At 37.4% G+C, this 26,545-nt stretch overlaps 1 protein-coding gene across 4 annotated transcripts in view; it reads left to right on the top strand.

Annotated features, from left to right (window-relative positions):
- The window catches only part of NRIP1 (nuclear receptor interacting protein 1), a 159,850-nt gene that overhangs the window by 113,450 nt on the left and 19,855 nt on the right, over positions 1-26,545 (top strand). The window contains exons 4-5 of one of the 4 annotated variants that reach the window (XR_010840809.1): positions 23,529-23,658; positions 23,747-23,935. The exons of 2 other annotated variants lie outside the window; for them this stretch is intronic. The gene's annotated coding sequence lies outside the window, so the exon portion shown is untranslated. Of the gene's footprint in view, positions 1-23,528; positions 23,940-26,545 lie in introns of those variants that run through there. One more of the 4 variants, XR_010840808.1, reaches the window with a different exon arrangement.

Below are 26,545 nucleotides of genomic sequence, written 5' to 3'. Positions count from 1 at the left end.
CAATTAACATCTCTGGGCCTCAGTTTCTTCATGGTTATAATGAAAACATTGGATTAGATCACTAGTGTTCAGCTGTGTCCCTAACTGCCCCCAATCCTCTCAGGAGATATTAAGTGACATATGGTTTGTTTACTCTGTATCTTCTCTGCTGTATAAGTTTCCTTAAGGGAAAACTTTGCCATAATTTTACTTCACTGAATAACTGATAGGTTATATTTATACTAGAGTTGATATTCTGCCTTTCACTTCCCAAACCCATCTCCACTCTCAACCCATGTCTTCCTGATTTGTTTTCTCCTATCCAAAGACAAACTCAATAACTCTCTTCAGGCTTCCCTGGTGGCGCAGTGGTTGAGAGCCCGCCTGCCGATGCAGGGGACACGGGTTCGTGCCCCGGTCCGGGAGGATCCCACATGCCGCGGAGCGGCTGGGCCCGTGAGCCATGGCCACTGGGCCTGCGCGTCCGTAGCCTGTGCTCCGCAATGGGAGAGGCCACAGCAGTGAGAGGCCCGCATACCCCTCCCCCCCACCAAAAAAAAAAAGAACTCTCTTCTCTTCTATGTTACCTTTATTAATTCACCAACTCATGTAAATTGTTTCTTTTCTCTGAACTTCAGTGAAATAAACACTTTGTGTCTTCTTTTACATAGTTTATTTTCTCTCTGTGTTAGCTCGGCTCAGAAAGTCAACTGCAAGTTTCATGAGAGCAGGGTTGTGGCAGCCTCTTCATGGCCTCCCCAATATCCTTCCCCACCGGGCACAACCTAATGGATCCACTGGCTATGTTCTCACCTAAAGCTGTTGATTCATGATTGGTCTAAATCAGTTATGGAAATCCTGTAACCCTTTCTCAGGTTGCCTACAGCTGAACCTGACCCCATGACCCAGTTCTGGCCAGCCAGATTTAAGCCCGTGGAAGTCTATAGGTGAGATTACAGGAAAGAAAGCTTTTATTCTCTTGGGGAGAGCTGTCCTGTTTCCTTTGTCTTTCTTTCTGCCTTGACCACAGATAAGATGCCTGGAATAGCAGCAGTAACTACAACTGCAGCAACTATTCTGCAACTACAAGGCAACCAAGACAAGGGAAAGATCAGGGAAATCTCAGAGAATTAGGGCCCTGATCTTGTTAAATGACAAAACGAATGACATCAACTTACCCCTGGGGTTCTTCTTGTAAGAAAATTTTAATTAATGATTAGAATTTCAAATTCATTTATTCATTCAACAAATATTTATGATGTACCTATAATATCCCAAACACAGTACATGAAATATATTAATACACAAAACATAAAAAGTTCTCATCCTCACAAGAGTTTACATTGTAGTAGGGGAAAAGTGACAGAAAATTAGCAATACCCATAATAAATAAGAAAATTATACACAATATTAGAAAATGCTAAGTGTTATGATGAAAAGAAAGAGCAGTATATGTGGACTTGGAAGTGTAATGGAGCAGGACCCTATGGGCCTTCCTGGGACAGACCCCCCCTCCCCCTCCCCCTCTCCTCCCCCTCCCCCTCTCCTCCCCCCCCCTCCCCCTCTCCTCCCCCTCCCCCTCTCCTCCCCTCCCCCCCCTCTCCTCCCCTCCCCCTCCCCCTCTCCTCCCCTCCCCCTTCCCCTCTCCTCCCCTCCCCCTCCCCCTCTCCTCCCCCTCCCCCTCTCCTCCCCCTCCCCCTCCCCCTTCCCCTCCCCCTCCCCCCATATTCTTTGCTTTAGCTCCTCTCTGATGTATCTAGATAACAGTATCTGATGCACATTTCCTGAGCTGTTTCACAGATGGAAGGCATAACTACATGATGACCATGAGCACATAGCCAGCCCCCAAGCCTACTGGAGCCTGAGGATTACTAATGTTAACCCCTGTGACATCACCCTGTTACCTGTTACCTCACCATCAACCAAGCAGAGAACTGTGCGCAAGCTGATCACATGTCCTGAGACTCCCGTCTCTCACCTGGCCTTTGAAAGTGCTTTCCTGAAACCCATCTGGGAGTTCAGCTTTTTTCCGCACTCACTACTTTCACGGTGCTTTATAATAATCGCTGCACATTCCTTCACCGCAAGGCAGTGTCAATAGATTGGCTTTATTGCCTGCAGGCAAGTGGACCCAAGTTTGGTTCAGTAACAGAAGTCCAGATTTAGGGGTCAGATGTGGTTGCAAACAGCATAGTAGGAGTTTGAGAAAGTGACATTTGAGCAGCGACTTGAAGGAGGGAGAGATTAGTCTTGTGGTTATCTCGGGGAAGAGCAGTTCAGACACTGGGTCTGACCAGGGCAATGATTCTAAGGCAGGAGCACGCCCAGTCCACCCCAAGAACCACAAGGGCACCACGTGTAGCTGAGTGAAGTGAACAATGGGAGAGCATGGAGGATCATGCAGAATCTTGAGATCATTGTAAGGACTTGACCTTTTTTCTGGGTGGAATGAGTAGCCATTTGAAGATTTTGTGCAGAATTATAATATGGCCTTTCCTTCATTTAACAAGATTACCTGATCTGCTCTGTTAAAAGTAGATGTAGGGGAAAGCAAGGATGGAAACAGGGAGACAGGTTAGGAGACCCTTATGGTAATCCAGTAGAAAAATGATTCTTGCTTGTATTAGGATGGTAGCAACAGAAGTGCAAGATGGAGAAGTTTTCTTCTTCTTCTGAGTATATTTTAAGGTGGAGACAAGATTTTCTAACAGATATGAGTGAAAGTTGTTAAACCCTATCAACTCTAGGATAATAAATAAACATTAACAGCAAAAATAAATATCACTAAATATAGAATTCTCATTTCTAATCTAAGTCTATTGCATGGAAATTTAACATTCGGTTACTGAAAAATATTTCATCTGACATGGAATGGAAACACAGCAGGCAAGTCAAACAAATGTTTATTTATTTTTAAGAAGTTATACCATTATTCCCTCTTAATCCCATCAGCGCAAGCATAGGTGGGAGAATTTGACAACCATAAGACTTCCTTTATTTAGGAGCAATTCATAAATGCTCAGAAAAGGATAAAACTAACACACAGTTCTCTCTTGCTGGTTTTCTAAAACTAATTTGACTGAACCTAAGTGAAAATTTTAGTGATAATAGCATTTTGGGGGGCAAAATATGGATAAAAGAGGGAGAATTAGAGTTAATAATTTCAGATTCAAAATATCTGCCAAAATTCATTAATAGTTGCTTAGGTTTGACCTAGAAACAGAACAGCTTAGAAGATTTCATAACATTCCATCATTGGTCATTTGGGTGTTCCCAAGATAATAATTACATTAAGCGTACGTGTGTGTGTGGTGTGTGTGCCCAAGTTTAACGTTGACAAATCAAACTAGGTAAGGTGCTATGAAGTGTAGGTACTCGTGAGACAAGGGTGATTGTTGAAAAAGCAGTGTGTAAGTCTACATAGCATTTTAGTTTTCCATTGTATTTTGTGAGCTTGGACTATAAGAGTAAGGACAGTGATGTATGTAGCACTTTTCCTTTGTGTATGAGATGTATTTATTGGCAACCCCCAGGCTATAATGAATTCAATAAACACTGCAAGGAAAGCAAAGGTATTTGCAAGCTTTTAAAAGTTAAATCTCTGAGAAAAAGCACTCTTATTAGACCTGCAGGGGAGGAAAAAGTTCTCCTTGCCCCCCTTAGGGTCCCTGACTGAATCTGGGAAAATTAAACTGATAAAGACAGATTAAGAGGAGAAAGCATCCACATTTTATTGAATTTTCACCTGTATATGAGAGTCTTTACAAGACAATGAAGACTCAAAGAAGTGACCAGAGCAGGATCTTTTAGACACAGAAACAATAAATTTGTGAAGAATTGGCAAGACAGGAATTTGGGTTAGGAGTAGTAAATGATGAAGAAGTAACTAGGAAGATAAGGGTTAGTTTAACAAGGTTTGTTTATGTAGATTTCTCTGCCCCCCAATTCCCTGTTTCTGGTGATTAGAATGTCTTTCATCCTCTTGGTACAGGGAGGGTACATTTCACATGGGAGTTTTATGACCTGTTTCAGGGAAGAAGGGCAAGGAGGGCAGGTCAGAGTTGGCCTTTCTGCTTCTGCCATTTTCTCAAACTCCTTCAGCTTAAAATATTCAACATGCCAAGGTACCATATTTTGGGATAGCATGGCCTGAACCTCATCAGATCTTTCTTAGAAAATGCTTCAAATTGTGAATTTAATACTTCTGGCCATTCCCCATTTACTGATCCAAATGTAGGGCTTTTTTTCTGAGATACTTGGTTTTTACTTCTATTTTTGCTTATTACATATATGGAATATTCTTACATTTCCAAAAATTCAACAAATATTTAAAGACTGCAAGCTAAGTACTAAGTTCTGCATATGCACTGGTGACCAAGATGGACATGACCCCTCTTCTCACTACGTTTTTTCTTATTTTATTCAAATGTTCATGGAATTTATGGAAATGTCCACAGAAGATGCAGTGAGCTAGAATATCAGAGTTATAAATCTGGAAGAAATCCTTACAATTTACAGATGATGAAACCAAGGCACAAAGCTGTTAAACGACTTGACCTAGGTTATGCAGTAGCAGAGTCAGGGAGATAATGCAGGTTTTTCAACCTTCTGTGTTCTGCACTCAACCATAGAGTTACAGTTGGTTGGGAGCAGAAGATAAGGGGGGAGCGTGGGGGGATCTCTTAAGTTATTTAGCTAAATTTCCAGCAAGACAGATACAATTTTAAAGATTAAATCAAATGAATACATAAGAACATAAGTAGATCTTGGAACAGACCCACCTTATTCTGAGAACCTGTTTTAGTGATGCAACCTAGCATAAATAATGTGAATCCTGTCCAGACATGTCCCAGTATTGCAGAGCTGCTGCTCTGTCCCCACCCTCTCTAAGAAGCAGAGTAAAAATCCCCATGTGGCTGCTATTGTGGCTCTGAAGTGGTTCCCAATACGGGAAAATCCCAGTCTTCATTCTTGCCCACTACTCAGAGGACACAATTATGGAATATGTATTTTGTCCTTTCCCAATCATGCTGAGAAGTAGTTTAGCAAGTGATGGATAGTAGAATGTAGTGGGAAGATTGTGGACCCTGTAGGCCACCCTTTGAGTTGAAAGTTTGGCTTTCCACTTACTGGTTGTGTGAACTTGAATGAATGACTTAACACCTCTGCTCCTTAGTTTGATTGCATAAAAGATGGGGATCATAATATAGTTATGTGATGATTAATATATGTAAATCACTTAGAATAGCATCTGGAACATAGTAAGATCTAAATACTTGCTATTTTTAGAGTAAACACCGGCATTTGTGCAGTATGGATTGGGGCTACAAATAGATATCTTCGAGGCAACGTTGTGTTGTGTGTGTGTGTGTGTGTGTGTGTGTGTGTGTGTGTGTGTGTGTGAGTCTGTGCATACATGACAGACCCAGCATTTCAGACAAAAGTCCTATGAAATAGAGACTCCCAAAGTAATTTTTTTCTCAATTACCTCTCCATCAGCTCTTAAAAAGCAAATGTTTACTGTGTACAATTGGATTACTCCCTCAAATTAATAGACCTTAAATAGTTTTTCTGCTTTATATATACATAAAAAAAATCAAAACCAAAAACAATCCAACAAACAAATCCTAAAAACCAAAGTACCACGGTCTTTCAAGCATTTTGTGTGATGCTGTTAAATCTAGAGTTTCTGCTTCCCTTCTCTACATAGCAGGAGATCTCAAAGTTTGGTGTTGTATGAGATCTTCCAGTCCCTACAGTTCTTAAACAAACAACCCATGTCACCCCATTCAGTTAGGCACTGACTCTATATGTTCTTGTTTTCTGATGAAATAATTTGCTGTTGTTGGTAGAATAAATGTCTGGGCATATGCAGGGGCCGGGAGTCTGGATATATCAATAACTCTATTTGTAATCTTGCCTCTTCTTTTTCAAGGACTGTATTCAATACATGAGGAATCTACTACAGGGGTTTTCTATGTGCTATTTGACAAAGCTGAGTATTTGCTCATTCTTGCAAACTCAGTATTTTCCATTTTATTTAAATAATTTCAAGCCCTTATAGGAGAAGAATAGCTAGAACTGAATGTTAGGTAGATTTCAACACATGTCTGCCAAGTCATAATAGATTTTACAGATGTATTAGATTAAATCTACTGGGGAGCTTTCGTTTTTTATTTCACATGGGTTTCATAAAATATAATGCAGGTTATAGAGAAATTGGAACAAATAGTTTTGCTATTCACATTGTATGTATGAATGATATCTGTGCCTATTCAGCTAATTAACAGTTAAATTTACTAAAATATCACTAATTGTCTGATGATAACTTCAAAAGCACACATCTGTAAAAGAGAAACCATCTCTCAAACTTAAACAAATTACCTTAGAGTATGTCATAGTGTCAAAAAGACTCCAGGTACAATGTACTTAAATGAATACTATCTCTGGGTACCCCAGGGATCTTGTTTTTCTTTCAAGTCTATCCTTGCCTCACCCTCCACAGGACCCTTCATTGGACCAACTAAGGAGAGACAAGCTAGTTTTGTAAATGGCTGCATTTTATGATGGGATGCTAATAAAATTACCTGTGATCACCCTTTTCTGAATTTCTTTTTATTGTGTTTAAATGGATTTAAGGGAAGACAAATTTCTACACATCAGGGCACATTCCTCATCTAAACAAGCATGGAATGTTTTTCAGATTAGAGTTTATACCCGAATGCATGAATCAGACATTTGCAAAATCCAGATGACTCTGCTAGAGCCCAATACTCCAGTAATGGCTGGCCTGGGAGTTTTTAAGGGCTTTTTCAAGTGTATTGCAGTGGAGGCCCTGAATAAACTTAGCTTGAAGACACATGGCAGCCTGTACTGTGTAGCAGATCTAATAATCTCCTTTAGCTTCGGAGAGTTGTAAATTGTCAGAAAATTCTTGGCATTGTGACACGATGTAGCATATGTGGTAACATAATATATGAATAGACAAATAGCTAGAAAACATTTCAGCAAAGGTAGTGCATCCTTGGCAGAAAATGATTGCATTTGGCATCAACCTCAAATGTACAAGAGGAAGACTGAAAGCATGATAATCTCAAATCAGTATTTTCCCTAAGATCCATTTATTCTTACATTGTGATTGAGAAGGTAAAGATCCTATTCTTCTAATACGTACTTTTAAAATTTAAACAAATTTTTTAAAATTTGTATTTTTCGATTGACATTTAGGATTAAAAATGTCTGTATCTATTCCCCCAGCAGGGCAAGAATCTTACCTCATTTTCATTTTCTTCTTCTTCATTAATGTTACCAACTTTCATATTGAGTTTAACTGGAGTTTATTATGCTTTTGGTTTTCCACTGCCCATCGACAATTATGTAGGCATTACTATGAATCTGCTGCTATTCTTTTGTATACTTGGAATACATAATGCCTTTTTTGGGGGGTTCATTGTTTATTTGTTGGTGTATATTCTCAACTAATTTTTTCAGGGATTGCTTAACTTGGTAAACACTCTCAGGCTTTGATTTTCTGAATATTTGTTTATATTATCTTTTACTTTAAATACCAGTTTGGCTGAGTGAATTATAGGTTTGAAATAATTTCCCTCCTTTAATTTAGAAGATAGTAATCTCTACCTTCTAGTATTGAATTATGCTCATGAGAAGTTGTGCTGATGGCAGGCTGATTTTTCAGGGGTTTTGGCTCATTTAAAGTCTAGCTTAGCACTTTTAATTTGAAGACTCATGCTTTCTTCAGGCCTGAGAAATTTTCGGTTGCTATTCATTTGATGATATATTTCTCTGCATTTTCTCTTTTCTCTCATTCTGTAATTTCTATAATCTGGGTTTTGGAATTTCTGGATATACTCTTCATATCCATTAACTCTACACTTACATTTTTCCTCCTTGGTCCATATGTTTTGCTTCATGTGAGAATGCCTCAGCTCAATTTTTCAACACATTAATGCACTACATAGTATGTATTACTGCTATTATTGCCTACCTAATGAATTTTTCATTTCTGTTTTGTTTTTATTCTAAGAGCTCTAGGGAATATATTTTCATAGATGCAATGTTCTTTCAGATCTAACTATATACTTATTCTAAATCCGTTTGTTAGCTTTATTAACTTTTTTTCTAGGGGGTTTCATTCTTTTTGGTATTGCTTGGCTTTTATACTGTAGACTTTCTTAAAATGATTAGTGCTACTTGGCTGTCTTTAGCTTTGATTTTGAGAATAACCATTCCTGTGCCTTTTGTATTTCTGTAATCTACCTCCAGTGCATAGAGGAAGCATTTGGAATGGAAGCTTGTCTTCCAAGCGTGAGAGCACCCACCATTCCCTGAAATCAGTAGCTACCTGATCACTATAAGACCTCTCCAACCCCAATACTCTTCTTTAACCAGTTGTTAAAGCCCACATAGCACAAAAGAAGGAGAAAGGAAGAAATTGACTAGCCCACTGCTCCAAATGCAGGTCTCCAATTAAGATTCTTTCTAAATGTTCCAGAGTTTTCCTTTAATTCTTGGAATTACTGATACTAGGCTTAGAGATCTTCAAACCTCTTACCTCCACAGCATATGTTATAATCTCTTACCTCCTACATATGTTATAACTAGTAGTTTCTTCCAGTTTTGTTTTGCTAAAGATCTGATTGTATATGCTCCTATAGCTCAGAAACTCCAAAACTTTGTGGTTCATTGATTTTACTTTTTATACTTTTAAAATTACTTTTAGTACTTTAAAAAATACTTCTTTTTTCGGTTGTCATTATCTTGTGTGATTTGGAGTGAGAGAGGGAACATAAATGTGTGCTCAGTCTATCCTACACCAGAAATCATCTTTACAAGAAGAGCTTACAAAAGTGAATTTATGTCCCCCCAGTTCAGGGGAAACACTTCAAGAGTTTATTTGGCCTTTAGCACAGGGCTTTACAAATACAGGCATGGTAAATTGTATATCACAAGCTATCTTGCATTGCAAATATTTTCTTAGGTCTTATCATGAGATAATAAGATGAAGAGAAGGTTCTTTCAATTCGTGTTTTGACCTTATACCTTGCTATTTGGGGATATTTTTCCTAGCAAGATTCTCATTATAATAAAATTTTCCCACAATAAATGTGAAATCTCCTTACAGTTTATTGTAATTGGTTGATATATTAACTTTTAATGGAGTTCTCATGAGGACAAGGAGACATCCTTTGGGATCATGTGGTGGTTTTATCCTTAGAGAAGATGAAGTCATTTTGAATATAGAGCATCCCTTAACTTGCTTAATGGGATCATTGACCAATAACTTTCTATCGGTGACCTGACTTGACTTCAATGCTGAGTTGTCTGAAACATATGCAAGACTGTGACATTTAATTACAACACAGTTTTCAGAAATAGCTTCATTACATGCTAGCCACTGGATCATGTACTTTTGGCAGTGGATATGGGTTAATTTCAGTTACAGACGGAGAGCACAGAAACTCCCTGTGCTACTCTATGTGGCTATTATCCTAGAGTAATAAATGAGAAGCCATTACAGATGGTTGATGAAGTAATGCTGAATATTAACTCCATATTAATCTCCTTCCCTCCCTTCCTGTCTACCTCTTTCTGGCAGCAGGTTGTAAATGTCTATGTTGTGTGTCTTTCATGTTTTTGCATGAAAATATCATAACTTCTAAGGTTCTAGAGGTCTTTAGAAAATTGCAAATAATAAAATTATCTCGGGCTTCCCTGGTGGCGCAGTGGTTGAGAGTTTGCCTGCCGACGCAGGGGACACGGGTTCGTGCCCCAGTCTGGGAAGATCCCACATGCCGCGGAGCAGCTGGGCCCGTGAGCCATGGCCGCTGAGCCTGCGCGTCCGGAGCCTGTGCTCCACAGAGGGAGAGGCCCGCGTACCGCAAAAAAATAAATAAATAATAATAAAAATTAAAAAAACAAAATTATCTCTGGAGTCCGTACAGTTTTTAAAATTTGATTTGGTACTCCCATTGTTTCTTTTAATAACTCAGACTGATTTAATACTCTCTTATTTCTAAGGGGATGGACCTATAGTAGAAAAACTAGTTTAACAATTGATTCAACACTATTGGATTCAAAATTATTATTGCCAAAGACAGATCAATCCAAAAGGAATATTTGATTTTCTATAACAAATCTGACTTTGACTTTCACATTCAGTTCAACCAGAACATATTATGCTTCTCCTAAATGTATGTTAGCTCTATAATGCTAGGTCTCTGCTTAATAAACATGGGAGTGGTGATCCTTATTCTATTTTAGCAATGAGAAGAAAAAGTTTAATAAGTCCTCCCAAATCAGACGATCAGTCATTCATAGGTCCAAGGTTAAAATTTAGGAATTCTGGCAGAAATGCAAAGAGAACTCCCCAATGACTAAAAGTCTAGTCACAAAGCTATCAGTCAAAAAAGAGATGGCCCATGGTTCAGAAAACTGGAGGCTGGATGAAAATTACAAAGAAATCTCCAGAGTATCACTGGTGCTAAGATTCCCAAGTACAATTGAAGGGAAATTCCTGATCCCATTATCAAATAATTTGAAGTTAGTGGTGAACTGAATATAAACCTGCAAAAATGTCTAAACACAGCTTGATACTGGATTAGATTGACCCAGCTCACCAAATTTGCCCTCTGGCAGAAGAAAGGGCATGATTTTTCTGTGGTAAAATAATGTTTTACTTTAGTCATTACTGTTTTTCTACATACTATGTCCAAAGTACAATAAAAAATTGAGGCAGGTGATGAAAGAAGAAAACCTAATCCATGTTAAAGAGAGAAAATAGTCAATAGAAGCAAATACTAAGATGTTCCACATGTTGGGATTATCAGAAAGAGACTTTAGTTATGATCAATATGTGGAAAGGATGAATTACATGTGTGAATAGATGAGGAATTTTATTAGAGACATGGACATTTTTATAAAGTCTAATGGAAATGCAAGAAATGAAATATATGTTACAAGAAGTGAAGAATTCATTTAATGGGTTTATTGACAACTGGACTGAGCACAAAAAAGAAGTAGTGAATTTACAGATAGGTCAGTAGAAATTATCCAGACTGAAACACACAGAGGAAAAAAAAAAAAAAAAAAAACAGTGAAAATAATGGAGTAGAGTATCTTGAGATCAATGGGGACAAAATCAAATGATATAACATATGTGTAATTGGTGTCTAAGGAGAGGAGAGAAAGAATGGGGCAGAAGAAATGTATGAAAAGAAAATGAACAAAAATTTTCCAAAATTAATGAAAAATATCAAAGAAGCCCAACAAATCTTAAGTGGAGTACATACAAAGAAATCTCCCATTTAGTACATTATAGACAAAGTACCATAAACCAAATATAAAAGAATACATTAAAAACAGACAAATAAAGAAGACAATGGCAAAGAGGGGAATGATGATAAGAACTCTATCACAAACAGTAAAGGCTAGAGGAGAATAGAACAACATCTTTAAAATGTTAAAAGAAAAAAATTTTCAGCCTATTATTCATATTGTGTAAAGATAGCCTTAAAAAATGAAGATGAAATAAAGACAGTTTCAGAGGGAAAAAAGGTTGAGAGTTTGTCTGTAGCATATCTGCACCACAAAAAAATGCTTAAAGAGGTTCTTTGAACTGAAGAGAAATTATACTACATGGAAGCCAGGATCTGCAAGAAAAAACAAAGAGTACTGGAAAGAGAAAATATATAAGTAAATATTTGTATGGCTGTCACCACCTCTATTCCACATTGACCAGAAATTGTATTTACTACAATAAGACCAGAAAAGGAAATGAGACATAAAGATTCAAAAGGAAGAAATGAATCTGTCATTAATCACAAGTGGCATAATTATATGTGTATAAAACTCCATGGAATCCACACATACAAAATAATAACTACTAGAACTAATAACTGACTTTAGCAAATTCTCAGATATAGGTCCAAAATTCAAAAAGCAACTATATTTTCTAATTTTTAACAATTGTAAAATGAAATTTAAAAATACCATTTAAATAGCCTCAAAACCCCTTAAATATTTAGAGATGAACCTAACAAAGGATGAGCAAATTATAAAACATTACTGAAAGAAATTTTAATGTACCTAAATAAATACCATATTCATGAATTGGAAAGCTCAGTATTGTTAAGATGTCCATTTCTCCAAAATTATTTATAGATTTCATACAATTTCAATAAAAATATCAGCAGACTTTTTAAAAGAAATTACAAATCAGTCCAAAAATGCAAAGGACCTAGGATAGGCAAAGCAATATTGATAAAGAAGAACATAACTGATGGGTTTACACTACTTGATTTCAGGGCTTAATACAATGTCACAGTAATCAAGTCAGTGTCGTATTGGCATAATAATAGACAGATTGATGGAATAGAATTTTAAAAATCCAGAAATAGGCACATACACATGAATGTGATATATACACACGTTATATGATGTATACACACATACACAGGTTATATGCACACATATATATAAATATATAATATATACGTACACAAATATACTGATATCTGACCAAAATGGCAAGTCACATTAGTGAGAAAAAGAAAGTTCTTTCTAGCATGATGCAGCAACTGGCTATCCATTAGAAAAAAATTGAACTTTGACCTTACCTCACTCAATACACCAAAAATTATTTGGAGATGGACCATGAATGAAGGGTGGCAGAATCTACCCCTCACCCCACCCAAATATGCCATGTTGGCAAAAGGAATACTTTGAGCTAAAGACACTTGAAAAACAGCAGGTATAAGAAGAACACTCTGACCTCCCTTTTCTTCCTAAAAGGAAGAGATAACATTTCCATGTGAAAGATGTCCTTCTTATACCAGGAGGAAAGAAATATTCTTATTGCCAGAGATGGGGAGTCAAGGCTGAAAGAAATCTGTACAAACAGACCTTGTTAAAATAACTCTTACCTTTCTTTAGTCTCTCTATACCTTTACTTTTCTACAATTGTCTCTCTTTGTTCAATCTATTGCATAAACACTTAGGCCTAGCCGCTTCTCTGGGTCTTCATTTTTTTTATGGGGCTCCCACGTACATGTAAAAATAAAACTGTATTTTTTCTCCTGTTAATTTGCCTTATGTCAATTTAATTCTCAGAACTAGCCAGGGAGCCTAAGAGGATAAAGTTTTGCCTCCCCTACATGAAATTAATATACAAATTACAATAAAAAATCTTCTAGAAGAAAACAAGTAAGGATATCTTTGCCACTCTGGGGTATGCAAAGATTTATTAGACAAAATTTTAAAAATACCACTGAAAACAATGTTTTGATTTCATTAAAATTAAAAATTTCTGGAAAGAAAATGAATAGACAAGCAACAGATTGGGAAAATATTCTTATCATTTTTATTTCATGAATAACTCATACCCAGAATATATAAAAAGCTTTTAAAAGTCAGCAATAAAAAGTTAAACAATCCAATAAAAAAATGGGAAAAAAGACTTGAACAGACACTTGGCAAAAGGAAATGTAGGAATGAGCCATCATCCCACATGTGAATGAGGGTGATGAACACACGATACTCAACATCATAAGCCTTCGGGCAGATGCAATTTTAGTACAATGAGATAGCATTTCACACCTACTGGAATGGCTAAAAACTGACACTATCAAATAGTGGTGAGAATGAGGAGTAACTGAAATACTCAAAGATTGTTGTTGGTAGTGTAATATGCCACAACTCTTTTGGAGAATCATTTGCCAATTTCTTAAAAGTTAAATGTTCTGTGTAACAGGAGTTCCACTCCTAGACGTTTAGCCAAGTGCTGTGAAAACATATATCTACAAAAAGGCTTGTATAAGAATGATCAGGGCTTCCCTGGTAGCGCAGTGGTTGAGAGTCTGCCTGCCAATGCAGGGGACACAGGTTCGTGCCCCGGTCCGGAAAGATCCCACATGCCGCGGAGCGGCTGGACCCGTGAGCCACAACTACTTAGCCTGCGCGTCTGGAGCCTGTGCTCCGCAACAAGAGAGGCCGCGATAGTGAGAGGCCCGCGCACGGCGATGAAGAGTGGCCCCCACTCACCACAACTAGAGAAAACCCATGCATAGCAACGAAGACCCAATGCAGTCAAAAATAAATAAATAAATAAATAAAAATACAATAAAAAAAAAAAAAAAAGAATGATCAGAGGGCTTCCCTGGTGGTGCAGTGGTTGAGAGTCCGCCTGCCGATGCAGGGGACACGGGTTCGTGCCCCGGTCCGGGAAGATCCCATGTGCCGCGGAGCGGCTGGGCCCGTGAGCCATGGCCGCTGAGCCTGCGCATCTGGAGCCTGTGCTCCGCGACGGGAGAGGCCACAGCAGTGAGAGGCCCGCGTACCGCAAAAAAAAAAAAAAAAAAAAAAAAAAATTGATCAGAGAAAACCCAGAAGCAATCTAAGTATCTCAGGGAAATGGATGAGCAAATTCTGTTATATTCATACAATGAAATATTAGTCAGCAAGAAAGAGGAATGAGCAAGTGATATATGCAACAACATGAATGAATCTCAAAAACATAATATTGAGCAAAAGAAGCCAGATATAAGATGCATATGGTAAGTTGTTTCAAGGATAAGCAAAAATAATGGATGGCAATAGAATTTAGTCCAGTGGGGTTTGACTGGAAAGGAGTATGAGGAAAATGTCTGGGGTGATTGAAATGTTTTATATATGGTTTGGGTTGTGTTCCACTGGAGTATACACCACTTGAAAAAACTCACACGAGTGAACACTTAAAATGTGCCTATTATACTTTAATTTTAAAATTACATACCTTTCACAAAGTAAAAGAAAAACAACAACAATTTCAGGCATCATGACTCCTTATGAACTGTCTTTTTTAAACACTTGGTTTTCCTCTAATAAGTGTGTTTTCAAGCCAATACTATGAAGAACGTAGGATTTGCTCAGAGTATCTGTAGTGGAAAGAAAAGGTTAGGTCGGCACCACCTGTTTCTGGCACTCTTCTGACTAGACACCAGGCTGCCTGCTGGCTTATTCCAGCTTTTCTGAACGCAGGGAGAGCGGCAATAATACCCGTGAGCCTCATGCTTGCAAGATGGACACCATATGTTTTCACTGTCGTTTCGGAACTGTTCTCATCTATCTCTTTCTTCGGCCCTTTTAGCATCTGAGGTCTGGTGACCCCGAGAAATTTAATATAAGAAGTCACCATGAATGAAATGGTAATTTTTAAAATCTAACACAAAAGGAAGACTTATATATGTGAACGTTTATTCTCTTTAGTTATCCAATAGCTGTTACTTATCAAATTATCACCCAAACTTTCAAACTGTGTCTCAAAATGAATATACATGCTTTTTATGGATAGTTGTGAAAACTGATTAAGAACTCCTGCACAGATTATTCAAAGATATCATTTACACATGATAGGAATTCTTAATAAAAGATATTGAGTGTCAGAGAAATAGCAACATGGGGCAGAATTTTCAGAAAAAAAAAAACAGATTAGTACTTAAAGAAGACACTCAAATAAGAAAATTACTTTTTTAAGGTAGGATTGTGATGGGTTATTGAGCTGGGTCTTTGGTTGTTTAAACTGACCAGATTAGGATTTAATCACAAAATAATTTATGTAGAACCTGAGATTTCAGGCTATAGCTGCTAAATATGAAATGTGCCTTCTCGCCTCCCTTGGGTTCCATTTGTGGGATTTCAGAAGAATTTATCGACAAAGCTCTGTGCTTTTGGCCACAGGCATCTGTATAGTGTCTTGTCCTGGGGATATTTGAAGTGCCTGGAGGAAGAGGGTGAAAAGTCTTGTGTGTGAAGGATGATATTGGTAAGGATGGACAGAAGGTGGAGTACAATATTTGCAGACTGGTTCTGGGGGTTTGAGCAAGTTTTAGAATTTAATTCTAAGTGCAAGCCCCCCCAAACAGAATTCTACTGACTACGTTATTTTTTCTTTTTGACAAATTGCCCCTTATTTGTGGAGCTAATCTCTTCTCAGCCACTAAAAATAATTACTTGCCTTTTGAACCACACACCATAGTACTAAGACAATGTAATTTACTTATGAGGAAAAGAACCCGTATGTAGTTTTAACACTGTATTTGATGCCTACAATTTTAGAATCTCTGAGGAGTGAAAAGCAATTTGTGTGAGTTTTTCAATCTACTGCCATCTTTTGTGTGGGAAATCTACCTCCCCCAAAGCCTCAGGAAATAGTTTCTCTCTCCTACTTCATACATAGAAATGACTTCTGTTCCTCATTTATTTTATTGTTTTATCCAATCTCATACTCTCTCTCTAGCTCCTACTTTTTTCTTCAGCCCACTCTAACTTTCAGCTTTTTGATGTGTGTGACTATAACTATTTATATGTTCAGTTTGGGATCAGTGTGTTCCTAGGTGGTTACAAAATATGCTGCACCCAAGAATAATTAGTAAAAAAAAGGATTGCCACATGAAAGTAAATATTATTTGGAAAAGAAGTATTAAGACTTTGAGAAGAGATTTCCATGCCTCATTTGCAAATGAGATGTGACTGGGATTCAGATGGCACAGAGTGAACACCTGAAGCAAGTCAGGGTGTGGAGAGCAAAACATCTTAAGTGTTGCTGTGCTTCTCTAGCTCAGTGTGATCCACCGACCTCTCATAGCTAGCTTTGGAAGCTGCTGGAATGCAAAAGCCACATAGCTTGCACTCACACACGCATCTTGTATTCCCATATTTCTGACCTTTGGTAAAGCAGCATTCTCCTCTTGCCATCTTCTCAGGAACTTGGAATTTGTCAGGGGTCACAAATTTAGATGACCCTGGTGATGTGAGGCCAGTTTCCCCCTCCCCAGGCTCTGCAAACTTTCACATAGTGCACTGTGGCCTTGATGATCCTTGGAAAGTTCTACTTATTAAACATCAAGAGTAGAATAACTGGTTGTGTACTTGCAAAGCCGGAGTGAGTTTATCTGTACTTTGTCACTCAGTCTGATTATCTTTATTATTCAGGTATTTGCGAGCATGAAGTGTGTATGGATGGGAGTTTTTTAGCTGGTTGACGCTTTCTGCTTACTTATCTGGTTGCCAAGGAAATTGGAAAGCCACTCTGGGCTCCTTTATTCACTTTCCATCAGAGTTTGTTTATTATTCAAGGTTTGCTTTGTTCCTGAGTTAGTTTTCTGTTCCATAAAGCCTGATACTTCTCAGAGTGAAATTTGAAGTCATCTTTTTTGTTGCTTGCCTACTAAAATCCCAGGGCTAGGCAAGAATAGACCCGAAACTTCTGTGAGCTTAACATACCGAATCAGGCTTGTTCTCACAGTATTCGAAGTCTCACTAGCTGCTTGCTTGGTTGTCTCAGGCCTATGTTTCTCGCAAATGCCATCTGACTGGTGATACTTTAGAAGCCTCAAAGGAGTGCTCTCAAATATAATGAGCTTTGCTTGCTTTGGCCTGACCTATAATAGTCCAAAGGTATTTCAGGTATTACTTCACCAATGGTAATTCTGACCCATATACTCTACAGCAACTTTTGTGGCCATGAAATGCTGCACATATATGGGATGATATCCTTTATAATGCAGATATTTGAGATGACATTCTTTCATATCAAAATTGTGATTGTCTATAATCAGTACATTTTTCTTGTGAACAGTTTAGGTAACTATGGGAGCATAGGTGCACAGTTTAAAAAGAACATAAGGATGTAGGGGTGTAGTTGATAAGAATTTATATTACATGGATTAGGATATATTACCTTGGCCTTAAACTACTTGTAGTAAAACACTAAGCTAACATGAATGGTAAGTGACATGATGTGAACCCCCTTCTGTTAACTTATTGTCAGAAACTTACTCAAAATATCCACATGGTTACTCTAAAGCAATGGTTCTCAACTCAGGAGAAGGAGGAGTGGTGGGGAGGGAAGAGTTTGTCCCCCACAGAGCACTGAGCCATGTCTGGAATCATTTTTGGCTGTCACAGTTGGGGGCAGGGATGTTAATGGCATCTGGTAGGCGAAGGCTGGGGATATCGTTGAACATCTTACAGTGCCTAACACAGCACCCACCCCACCCCCAGCAATGACTTATCCAGCCCCAAACACCAATAATTTTGAAGTAAAGCAACCCTGCTTGAGAGACTACATCTCAGAGAAATGATGTCCCTTGGAAAAATAAGTAAATTAAATATACTTATGAAAGAAGGAAAACTTAGCTCATAAGTCCACCACCTTATTGCAGCCACGTCTATATCTGTGTTAGCCTTTGACCCCTAACCGCACTGCAAATTTTCATTGTATTACAATTGTAGTACTCTTGCCACTTTTGACATTGGTAAGGCTTGACTTTTGAAACATGTATTCTATAGTTCAGAAAACAAGTTAAATATCTAGGAGAGACAGAAGACACAAGCTTGAGCATGGCAGAGTTGAAAGATAGTGGAATGTACCTCTTAGGGCCCCTCTAGGCTTCAGGATTTGTGACCCACATTCTATAACCTAATATCATATTGAATAATTATTTTTGAAGCTGCAAAACACCTGAATCAGCAGTCTTTGCCACTGAGCACAGTGGAGGGAGAAACATTTTGCCTAAAGAAGTCTGGCTGAGTTGATATAATTTAAGGGTTAGTAGAATGGTTTTATATCAAATTCAAGTTCTAAAATTTAAACCAAAACATTATTTTACTGCATTTCGTGTCAAAAATTTCCCATACAGATCACAGGAAAAAAATGCACAAATATTAATAGTTACAACTGAATAGCATGGGAGTGGTTATAAAATAATATTTTCAAAAGGAGAAAATCCTTAATAAAATAATATGATACCATAAACGTTAGTAAAATTCCTGTCAAAGCATCTTGCAGTGTGGGTCCTTATATAGATGGAAAGAATTAGCTACAAGAAATCTCATATTTTGATGTATCTTTTTAAAAGTGTATGTTTGAATTAGTTGCAAGTATTTTGCTTTAGTTATCAATGGTGGATTGAACTATATCTGGAGCAACATTTCTTTTTCTTGCTAAATGTAAATAATTGAATTCTGTAGATTTTTTGTTTTCATTATGTAATGAAACACATATACTCATGTGTATGTATGTTTGTCAGGAGCAGAATTCAGGATGTTACTAATTTTGAAAGCGAGGGCAAAAAAATCATCTCAAAAAAAACTTGAAAATATGATGTGTAACAAAATTAATAGCTCACAAAATTAACTATATCCCAAAGGATACATCCACACAGAACTTTTACAGTATTCACCTTACCTCTTTATGATATTGCCCAATTTAATTGCCTTTCCTGATTTACTTCTGACTTACTTTTTTGGTTATTTCTAAATCAAATTTATACTCAGAAGATGAACATATATTACCATTTGAACATTCAAAAAAATGTGGCACAGAAAATGAAAGCCATCTTCAAAAAGAAACTCTAAAAAATGTTTGGAGCAATGGAGACCTTATTAGAATAAGTGTGCAGTCTCCCAAATGGATACTTTAAAAGCAACACATATACTTGGATGTGTAAATTCTGATGGTTTTTTACATCATGCTAGTTTATGTCTTATAATTTTCCTAGTAGTGCATTTCTTTCTTGAGAATGTTTATAGACCAAAGGCTGCTTGTTACCCCACCAGCCAGCATGCTTGCACACGCACGTACACACACACACACACATAGATACACACACACACACACGGAATTTAGAAACGACACTTCCTGTTTTGTAACTAGGTCAACACAATATTGTGAACTATCCATAGGTATTGACTCTGAAAAAGGGGATGGCACTGATTCAGACTCCGTGAAAGTAACAGAGCCTGATGATCCAGTTTGTGTTTATGATGTCAATCATATCTCTATTTAATTGAGCAGAACTTTGCATCTGAAAATAATATGTAAGTCTCACATCTCTAGCATGATGAACAATAGGATGGACTCAGAGGATTTTATATTTAGAGAAGAGATTTGTCTCTATTTTGAAAATAATAATCTAAATATTTTCCAAGAAGCTAATTTAAAAACTGTTTTCTTCTTTGCTGTGATAATTGAGGATTTATAAAGCATACATACTATATTCTAAATATAGTTTTTCTTAATTAGGGAGTTATCATTTTCCAGTACATACCCTTCCTTTTTTATTTTTCCTTTTAGGCTATTGTAACTGTCCTTCATTCAGGTTTCTACTACACTTTTTTTCTCTGTTTTAGCTCCCACTTGGCAAGTCTTCAGCTGGGTGCCCCTTTTGTCCTGGGTCACTCCTGAGTCATCTCACTATTTGGTAGCACACCTGAAATCAGTGCGCCAATTCAACACTTCTGTTGAAAGCTCATTTTTTTCCACTTCCAAGTTCCTTGTATTGTATATCCCATGCATAATTCCAGATGACATAAAATCACACTGGTAAAACAGATTACATCTTGTCGCAGTTATAAACCACTTCGGGCCATCTCTTTAATGTATAACACCTATTAATTCTCTCAGTGGAGTTCACCGCTGGTGTTTATTCTACCGTTTTTCTCTCTTTTTTCTATCCATGCCTCTTCCATCTGTTTGACAAGACGTAAAATCTTTCTGTTTGCCATTATTTCCTGTGAACAATAGCACATGTCATTTTACCTAGCCAGCACAAAGTTTTACCCCTAGTTCAGCGCATTTCCATTCAATTATTTTGGCAAGCTAGAAGGAACCATGGTGCTTATCTTACTGAAAATACAAAGGACTAAGGTATAAAGGTGACTCTGCATCTCATCTTTATTAACTATTGCAGTCTGGTGTTCCAAAGGGGCAAATGTAGATGTAGATTGTGGTCTTTTCTAAGCCTAAACTGAGAACAGCTTTTTGGATTCAGCAACCCTCCCAGGCATATATTTGCATGTCTGATTTGCATTTGGAGAAAGGAGGAGAGAGGAGGAAGTTTTGTGTCTGAAGACCTGAGCGGGCTTTGGGAGATGAAAATGAAGAAAATGTAGAGGATAATATGGCATCTCTTTCCTTGATGGGGTGGGGGCAATGGATAGCTCCGTGAATATTTCTAATTCCTAAAGGAATTGGAAATATTTTCTAAGAAGGAAAGATAGTGCCAGGATGGCACCCCAGTGCTGTGTAATATTTGGAACACCAGCAGCTGTGCTGGATAAAGTCATATTCTTCTTAAGGGTCAGTGACCTCAGATAGGCAGGCACCTTGATGTCCCATGGACCTGGCAAAAAGCCAGGAGAGTCTGAACAAGCACAACCAGCTGACTTTTCAACACTCAAGACACTGGAAAGTGCCAGAATTTCTTGCGTGGTAGGAAAACTCTTCCAGGCCTAAGACTATAAGCAGGTAGTAGAGAGAAACCTGTAATTTTGTATGCAGATATTAATGCACCTTCATTCCAGTTGCAAACTGAAGTCTGAGAACATTGGGGTTTGGTAAATAAAGAAAGAGGAAGAGAATGTTTGGTCCATTACATGGGTGGAAAATAAAACCCTGGAAATCTGTCAAAATGCAAATATTTAAGGTAAGGGAAGATGCTTTTCGAAATCTCCTTTCTGCACTTCCAGTGACATATGGTTTGAAGCCAGAAACATGGGGTACATCCATTAGTCACAGTTTGGAATTAGATTTGAAATTCCAGATACAATACTTTTTCATACTTCAAAATTTTTCCATTTTTCTTTTATAACTTTTATAAATTTACTTTTTTCTATGTCACATCTGATGTGCAAGATGGAAAATTTTAGATGTGATTTTGCTCTGTCTGTGCATATAAATAATTATCCTTTTGATTATAGCATGAATACCTCAATCTATTCTTCCTTTGGAGGGTTTGTTTGCAGTCTTATGGCTCGAGTCCTAGCAGGAAACCTAATAACCTACTTGTCAAGCTATTTTGCTAAATCTAAGTAGAATAAGTATTCCAAGAACAAGACTATTAGCTTTCTATCTCCTGTACGTGATGAGGTCACCAAAAGATCAAGTACATTTCACTTCCTTTTAGCATGTGCTTCTCTTAAGCATCACTGGTTATAGGTCACACTCTCAGAGGTCTTTGGTTCTCACCCAGACACTCTGGGTGTAAGAAAGGACTCAAGGATCTATCTCCTCATTGAGCATGTAACCTGGCATCTCTTCCTAATGAGGCCTCTGGGAGCAAAGTACAGAAAGCTGCTGGCATCAGGGTTAGGGAGGCTCCTTCCGCACCTGTCTTATCCTGATAGGTCTAGTTCCACATACTTTGGGGATGAAGGTTTGGGTGTTCTATTGCAAACAGCTTCAGATCACCTAGATCATTCAAATGACCAAGATGTGCAAATTAAATAAACAAAACAAAACAAAGACACCCAACAGCCAAACACATACCAGGGGGTAACTTTCAAACAGTGATACCCCAAGCTGTTTTAACAAAGCACTCAAAAAAAAAACTGGGCAGAAAATTCTGTTCAAACTTGTCCTTGCATTGTAGACATGAAAAACTGGATAATGGATTCTTCTTCTTCTTTTTTTTTTTTCAAACTGTTTTCTTTTTTTTAAATAAATTTTATAAATTTATTTATTTATTTTTGGCTGCATTGGGTCTTCGCTGCTGCACGTGGGCTTTCTTTAGCTGTGGTGAGGCGGGGCTACTCTTCATTGTGGTGTGTGGGCTTCTCATTGTGGTGACTTCTCTTGCTGCGGAGCATGGGCTCTAGGCATGCGGCTTCAGTAGTTGTGGCATGTGGGTTCAGTAGTTGTGGCTTGCGGGCTCTAGAGCGTAGGCTCAGCAGTTGTGACACACAGGATTAGTTGCTCCATGGCATGTGGGATCTTCCCGGACCAGGGCTCGAACCCATGTCCCCTGCATTGGCAGGTGGATTCTTAACCACTGTGCCACCAGGGAAGCCCTGGATAATGAATTATTTTTAGAACTTTTCCAGTGGTACTTGGGCCTTGTATAAATGCTAAATTTGCTAAGTTCACACAAAAGCTCTATGAGACTGATGAAATATTTTGTTTTAATAAACATATCTGCTCCTACCCTGAAGCATTCTCTTCAAAGTTATAGATAGTATTCTTGTATGCTTAGTTTGGTTTATAACAATTTAAATTTTTTGAATTTAAAAATTTGAACAGAATAGAAACTCACAGGAATAAATTCACCTTTTCTCTTGGAATTGCTGTGAAATATTACGAAAGAAAGTGAACCCTCTTAGCATAACCAAATAGTTAAAAAGACTTTAAGAAAGAACTTCTAAGCCAATATTTATATTATCCAAAGTTAGGGAAAGACAATATTAGCAAATTACAGTGGGAAAAAAGAATAAATTACTGAAAGTTAAGTGTTTAAATTGGGCTCCTTTAATCATAAGGGATAGAAACTGACCCAAAGTAGTTTAATTCAAATGAGGGTAAGAGGTCTTCCTGTAATCCAGATAAAACTGAACACTGAAGCTGCAGGACTGAGTCAGCCCTTCTCTCCAAACAGAGTCCACCTCTCTCAAGCTGTCTCTCTTTCAAGGACCATGTTTTTCTGGACTTTGCCTTTTAATCTGCTTTTATTCTAGTTCTCTCTCATTTCTACTGGCTTCTTTTGCTTATTTTTCCACAGGGCCTCAGATGGCTGCCCTGGCCTTGATCTCGCATGGCCTCAGGCTCCAATGCAAACAGTCTATTGATCACAAGCCTCTGAGTCTCTTAGAATGAATTCCTAACAGGAAGAGTCTGATTGGTCAGGCCACGTAAGTCACTACAGTATGAGCCTCCAAGACCACCAGTACTATGAAGAGGTCAATTGGATTTTTTACCTTTCCATCTTTTCTATACAAGGTTGAAACAGTTTCTGTCATGTGCATGAAGATGGAGAGGTAGGAAAAATTGAAATGTCATTTGCGGAAACATCCACCAAGTGCTGGACGTCATCCTCCAGGACTCTAAACAGGATTCACTCCTAAAAGCATTCATTCATTCATTCATTTACTCATTCATTCAAGCTTTCAGTGACCTATCAAGTATTTATTGCATGTCTAATATATGCTGGATAATGGGCTAGGTGCTGGAATTCTCTCTCATCTCTAGGCCATTTAGAATTTGTTCTACACAATTTAATACTTAAGATAATATGAGGAAGTATATGATTATGTTTCCTGATTACTAGACGTATCCCTGTAACTAGATTGTTTGTTTCTCATGAGCATGGGCTATCATAATTTGTATTCTACACAAAATGGGTGTACATTCAATAAATAGGAAATGTTCTTGTGCTGGCTCTTTATCCATCTTGCTTTTAAGATTAAAACCTTGAGAAAGGTAGAGTTTAAATATTACTAAAAATAAAGTCTGATTATAGTTGCTGCAAGTAATGTCTCTTCTTTCTCTTCATACCACCATTTCATCTTTCTAGAAAAATTTTGTCTTTCCCTTGTTTTGAAGTCTAAAATGAAGTATACGATTTAAATAAGGATAATGTTGTGTTCTACCTGGAATCTGACCCTGAAAATCATATGAAATTTTGATTGACTTCAGAAGAATTTACTCCGGTCCTAGAAAAATTATCATAACTTTTTGTACCACACTATAGAAAATGGCATTTGGGAAGTCTTTTGCACATGATATTCATCTAAAACTACTACCATCCTTCATGATATTTTCTTTCTCTTCATTGTGAGGAGACATCTCTGTGAAAATCATGCTGGGTATAGGAAAGGTGTAGAATGACATGGGTAAGGGGCTAGCTGCAGAGTGTAAGGGCCTGAGGCTGATTGTAAAAATTACAGATCACAACATACATATCCAAGCTATAGTTTCAGCCATGGCTGAAGTGCTTTATTCATCAAATACATGGGGAGCATTGATTATGCCCTAATCTGTTCTGAGGATTTAGTAGTGATTGAGACCAAAAAAGTCCCTTACTCCATGGACTAGAAATCATGAAGCTTTTCAGAAGAATATATGGTATATTTTAATGGCTGTTTCCAGACAAGATTTAGTCCTTAAAAAACTGCATAGTCATCCTCGTATGGATGTTTAATGTCTGGTCTGTTTTTTAAAATTATATATGTGATTTTTTATGCACATCTCATATTGATGGGCATCTATTATTTTATTTTCTCAGTACCATATGCTCCTTTAAGATATGCCACTTGAGTCTAGTCCAAAGAAAATTCACATCCAATTATGTTGTTAGAATTATCTCCAAAGCTATTTGTGTTAGTTTTTAACTTCTGTTCACAAATTTAACTAAAACTTGGGAGATGGGGGTAGGGGAGAAGGACACTAAGTTTCTTTAAAATTAGATGCCTTATTATTTTTTATAAACATATATATATTTGGTTTTATTTTTTAGATCTTGGGTTTAGACTTACTTTCATTCTGAAATAAATGGAATGCTCTCAGAATCTATAGATGGAAATTTTCAGCAATGCTGGTATACAATGTTCTCTGCTGTCTAGATTTTTGAAAGTTTACCTTTGCATCATTGGGTGACACTGGATTTCCTGTTCAATTCACTGTGTCTAGTGACCTTTTGGGGAGTCTGTTCTTCTAAAGCTTTTGAGATGGGAACACACAGCATATTGTGTTCCATGTCATGTCAGTCATTACTCTCTTTGACTTTACTTGTGTTCTCAAGTCAGTATGTTCCAGATTAATGAGGCATTTGTTCTTAATCAAGTAACTACTTAAGAATACACTTTTAATTTTAATGACTTGTTTATGATTAATTGTTTCTTCATGCCCTTCTCTTACTTGAGGATACTTCAAAGCTGCTGCGTTTTCCTTGAACAGTTCCCAAACGTCTGAATACTGGTAGTTGCTATGACCCAGTGATCTCAAGGGACTGAACAAACAGGGTTATTGATTTCCTTGAGAAAATCATTCACACAGTCCCCTTAAACTAAAAATCACTTGAATAGTAATAATTTTAAAAAGCAACATTAAGCAAACTGTGTAGTTATACATTATATATTTTTAATGTTCCCTTTAAATATAAGTATCTAATGAGGTCCTACTATTTTATGAGGAACAATATTAGAAATAATGTGTGAAATAAACTTATTCTCCCAGCTGATCTATACTATGCCATTAGCTGCTTTAATGAAAATTTACTCTGTTAATTTATGTTTTCTTTTTAATTTAAATAACCAACAGATATGTGTATGTGTGTGTGTGTGTTTGTGTGTGTATGTGTGTGTGCTTTATCTCAAGGTATAGACCTAAGTGATTCATGACCTCTTAATAATAAGAGCTAACATCTATTTAGTGCATACTATCTGACAGGTTTTTTTTCCAAGTGTGTAAAATCTATGAACTCATTTACTATCCTCAACTACAACTTGTGGGACCCTTGTTTTTATTCCTGCTTTACAGATTAAGAAACTGAGGCACAGAGATAAGTGATTTGACCAAGGTCATATAGATAATAAATGGCAGACTGGAGATTGGAAACAAAGCAGTCCAGCTCCAAAACTCAACTTCCTAAACACAAGACTATAGTACTCTATACATGATGAAGCTCCTAGTATTGGCTTCCTAGGAAGTTTCCCTTCTTAGGAACCTTAGTTATTTTGTACTGCCTGTAATGTATTTGTAAGCTTTACTCAACAATGGCCATTGTGCTAGGTACTTTGT

This window comes from Kogia breviceps, chromosome 5 (genome assembly GCF_026419965.1).
Source record: "Kogia breviceps isolate mKogBre1 chromosome 5, mKogBre1 haplotype 1, whole genome shotgun sequence".
Classification (NCBI taxonomy): domain Eukaryota; kingdom Metazoa; phylum Chordata; class Mammalia; order Artiodactyla; family Physeteridae; genus Kogia; species Kogia breviceps.
This window is presented reverse-complemented; position numbering and strand designations above follow the sequence as displayed.